The sequence below is a fragment of the Jaculus jaculus genome, chromosome 17, assembly GCF_020740685.1.
Source record: "Jaculus jaculus isolate mJacJac1 chromosome 17, mJacJac1.mat.Y.cur, whole genome shotgun sequence".
Taxonomy (NCBI): Eukaryota; Metazoa; Chordata; class Mammalia; order Rodentia; family Dipodidae; genus Jaculus; species Jaculus jaculus.
Window position 1 is genome coordinate 60024276 of NC_059118.1, and position 4905 is coordinate 60029180.

Sequence of the window (4905 nt, forward strand, 5' to 3'; positions counted from 1 at the left end):
GCTGACCACCACCCCTGGCTTCTCTCTTACCCAAGGACTCTGCTCACCTCTGTGGCAGAATGCCTAAGAGGAGGGAACCTAAGGGAGGAAGGACCGATGTTGGTTCATGCTTTGAGGGAACAGAAAATGCATGAGCAGCGAAGCAGCCTGACTCTCAGTGCTGGGATTTAAATTGTGCACCACCATGCCCGGCTTGATGAATTTTAATTTGTATAATAAATGTACACTAAGAAAAGTATTTAAATAAAGAGCATTTAAATTCCAAAAAATTTAAAAGTGACAAAGAAAATTGAAACGAAGAATAAAGAAATGGGAGATAATAACAGGAAACAAATAAAACCCCAATCTATAAATAAATAGCCATGAAAAGCAAAGTTGTATGCACTGGTTCACAACCTTAATCCCAGGCCTTGGGAGACTGAGGCAGGTTGCTGTGAGTTCAAGGCCAGCATGTGTACAGAGTGAGTTACACATCAGCCTGGGCTTAACTAACACCCTGCCTAAAAAAGAAACCCACCAAATAAAACCAGGAAACCAAAACGGAAATCAGAAAACTGGACAACAAACTCATGATGTCAAAAATCTTGGCTGGTGAGTAGGCTCACCTGTGGGCAGGGGAAGGGCCACCTGACTTTGCATCTCCAGCACTCACATAAGCAGCCGGGCATGCCACACAGCCCTACAACCCTAGTCCTGTGAGGAGTGGACAGGAGATCATGGGGAAAACCCAAGCTGTGGAATCAATGACAGTCTATGTGTCAAGGAAATAAATGAATGAACAAGTTAGGGGGACACCTGATGTTCTACTCTGGGCTCTGCACAATACACCACACAACCCCCCACCCCACCGCCAGATCACCAATGTCTCACTCCAATGGATCACCAGGGAGAAAGAAGTCTCTCACCTCTCGAAGTCTGAGTCCTTGTGCTCTCCTCCAACCAACCACTAAAGGACAAAAGTCAGCCTCAGCCAGGGGCTCATATAGGCACAGGCCTTGGATTCCTCACAATGGCACTGAGGTCATAGCCAGAAATGGTCCAATCACAACCAGGCACATCCCAGTGTCTAGTCTCACATTTTGACTCTAAGAACTAGGTTAGTTACTTTTCTCAACCATGTGGGCAACTGTCTGCTTCAAGCACATAATGATAAAAGCCCTTAGGAAGAAAAAATCTAATCCCATCAGTAGCCATGAGGCCTGTGCAGTCTGGCCTGTCCACATCTCCAGGTGCTCAAATTTCAGTGTCCTGGTGCCTTCAGTCTCAGCCACAGCCTTGCAGACTACCCCTCACACAGCGAGGTACACAAACCAGCTCCCAGAAAACTGCCACCCCCTCTGTGGGGACATGTCCCTGGCTGCTCGTTTTCCCACTTCCCTTTATTCTCGACCCTTAGTGATGGGAGGAGTGGAAGGCGACTGCAGGCCAGGGGAGACATCTGACCATGAGTCTATGGTGAGAGAAGGCTTGTGTTTTTCATGGCTACACGGAGAGCTTCTAGTTTTAACTGTTCCTTTATAAAAGGTTAACCTCCACATCCCTTCATCCCACCTCTGCACTCCTGCTCTTCTCCCCATCAGGCCTCCTCCAGGGGTTCTTGGTGGTCACTGTGGGGTCACGATGGTGTCTACGTGGGGTCCTGAGCCGCAGGGTATTTCTACTCCCTTTGGCCTCTTATAATCCATCCACCCCTCTTCTGCAATGTTCCCTGAGCCATAGTGGGCCTTTTAGCAGTCTGATTTAATGTTGAGTTTTCTGTGGCTTGTGGGTTTCTGCTTTGATGGTTTTGTTTTCTTCTTCTTTATTAAGAATTATTGACAACTTCCCTTATTATAGACAACAAGCCATGATAGTTCACCGCCCCCCTCCACTTTCCCCTTCACAACTCCATTCTCCACCATATCCCTCCCCCTCTCAATCAGTCTTGCTTTTATTTTGATGTCATCATCTTCTCCTCCTATTATGATGGTCTTGTGGAGGTAGTTCCGGACAGTGCGAGGTCATGGATATCCAGGATATCTTGTGTCTGGAACATTGTAAGGAGTCCTGTCCTTCTTTGGCTCTTACATTCTTTCTACCACCTCTTCTGCGATGGACGCTGAGCCTTAGAAGCTGTGATAAAGAGTTTTCAGTGCTGAACACTCCTCTGTCCCTTCTTTTCAACACTATGGTGCCTTTTGAGTCAGCCTAGAAGTCACCACCATCTGAAAAGAGAAGCTTCTCTATCCAAAAGGGGGAATAGCATTAGCATATGGGTATGAACATTAAAAGAAGTGCTTACCAGGTAGTTTGGTGAGCATAATATATGCATTTAGCCAGATACCAGCAGGTGTTACACCTCTAGGGCTCATGACTTCCACAGTCATAGGTTTTTAGTATCAGGCATGTATTCCCTCCCATGGAGTAGGCCTCCAGTTCAACAAGTGAGTATATGGTTTCCTCAACAACAGACATGCCACTATTGCACCCATTGGCTCATTTGGCCTGACTGGTGAAACTTAAGGCTTGCAGTGTCCACTGTCATTTATCTCCACTGATGAGTTCTCTCTCTCCCATGGAGCTACATGCAGTGTAGATTTTTCCAACTTTCTGTCAGCTGGTTATAGGGAGGAGCTGTTCAGCTCAGTGCCAGCAAGATTTCTCAGGGACTTTGCAGCTCAAGCACATGGAGTCTGCAACAATATTTGATGGTTTGTGATGGGCCATGTTGTCTGTTTCCATCTTCCTGGTGCTGGTTGTCGAGCCAGACACACGAGCCACATTTGTTTCCTCTGCAGGGTCTCCAGGGCCCCGAGTGGTGTGTTAGATGTGGGATGTCTTGTGGTGGGCAGTCAGCTATCTTTCCTTATTCTGTTGGTGGATCTTTTATCTCCTCAGAATTCTCTGCCATCTGTAATATAGACCAGATTTCCTGCACAAGCGTGAGAGCAGCTAGTGTTAAGGGGGACATGCAAGGTTATTTCAGAGCCTTGTTGGTGTTGTGTTCACTCTTGTTATCAGGGAGCCGTGGTAGCGTTACTCTCAAGTTTCTTTACTCTGGAGCTGGCCTCGAACTCACATTGCTTCTCCTGCATCTGCCTCCAGAGTGCTGGAATTGAAGGCTGTGCCACCATGCCCAGCCACTTATAATTCTCAACTGAATGAATGCATTCTATCAGTAATGATTTGAGTACAGAAAAGAATAAAACTTCCAGTACGTACCAATAACAATTGTTTGAAGAGAGGGAAGGGTTAGTAGCATGAGGGAAGAGAGAATGAGTGGGCATGCGAGGGCCTCTAAGCGCTGCAGGCACGTTCAAGGTGCATCTTTGGGCATTGACAATGAGTGCAGGGCCTGCCATTGCAATTTTAAAAAAAAGAAAAAGTAAATGTACCAAGACCTCAGGCTAGAGTTTCTTTTCAAAGCCCTAATACCCAGAAGTTGCTAGTAAGAAAACCCCAAGCAAAAAGAAGGGACGTGAGTTCTAACATGACATTTTATATCTAGGGCCCACATAAAAGCCTTAAAAACATGAGAAATCATGAGAAATGTTTAGGCACAGAAAGAAATGTTGGTAGTTGTAAGTTTTGGAGACAACAGTCTAGACATAAATTCAACCTTCATGTTAAATCAAAGTCCATCACACAAAGATGGTCACTCTGCAATTTAAAAAGAAAAATTTTTTAAAAAAGAGGTTCTGGAGTTGCTTTCCTCAGCGGTGAGCGGATATGTGCGGTTTTTGTGACAGGTTCTGCCATGGAGTACCACGGCCAGGGCCAGAAGGTGCAGAAGGTGATGGTGCAGCCCATCAACTTGATCTTCAGATACTTGCAAAATATATTTAAAAGCTGAATATCTGAGCTCAAGGCATGCATAGAATTGTCTTGCAAGCACTCAATTATTAATTTCACAGTATTAGCTGTGGACGTTATCGTGGCATTTGAGTCTTACTACTTTTGTTGGTGTTGATAATAGAACACTGGAGATTACACCGAAACATTGCAATATAAAAGCCAGTCACTTTAAGCCAGGTCAGAAGATGTGTTTGGTAGATTTGGAGAGTTTGAAGAAAAACCACTAAAAAGGAAGGAGATCTCGGATTCAGGTGTGGCTCTATGAGCAAGGGAATATGCAGATAGAGGGTTGTATTATTGGTTTTGATGAGTACATGAACCTCGTGTTAGATGATGCAGAAGAAATTCATTCTAAAACAAAGTCATGAAACAACTGGGTCGGATCATGTCGAAAGGAGATAATATTACCTTGCTACAAGGTGTTTCCAACTAGAAATGAGAAGTGAGAAGATGAGAACACAAGATTGTTTGGGGGTGTCTTCTATTGATAGTGTAATTCTGAAACATTTGTTCATAGTGTTTAGATGGCCCTTATGTTGTTACTGTGTAACAATAAATGTGAGGTTGTTTTATTAAAAATTTAAAAAAAATGCCTGGGTCAAGAAGTATTCTAGACTTCACAGTGGTTTTCTTTTTTGTTTTGTTTTGTTTTTTGTTTTCCAAGGTAGAGTTTCACTCTAGCTCAGGCTGACCTGGAATTCACTGTGTAGTCTCAGGGTGGCCTGGAACTCTTGGCTATCCTCCCACCTCTGCCTCTCGAGTGCTGGGATTAAAGGCATGTGCCTCCACGCCTGGCTAGACTTCACAGTGATTGATTGATTGATTGAGTGATTGATTGATTTTTCAAGGTAGGTTCTTTCTCTAGACCAGGCTACCTGGAACTCACAGCAATCCTCCTACCTCGGTCGGGGATTAAAGACATGCACCACCATGCCTAAACCAATAGCTTTAGTCTGTTTAGTTTGTTTTGTTAATTTTGTAATATTTGCATATACATGAGGAGATATTTGGGGATGGGACACAAGACTGCACATGAAATTCATTTACTTCATACACACGGAGCCTGCAGAA

General features: G+C 44.4%; 1 pseudogene; it reads left to right on the forward strand.

The window, feature by feature from the left end:
- The first annotated feature begins 3736 nt into the window (after positions 1-3736).
- Positions 3737-4294, forward strand: LOC123455612 (annotated as a pseudogene).
- The last annotated feature ends 611 nt before the right edge of the window (positions 4295-4905 follow it).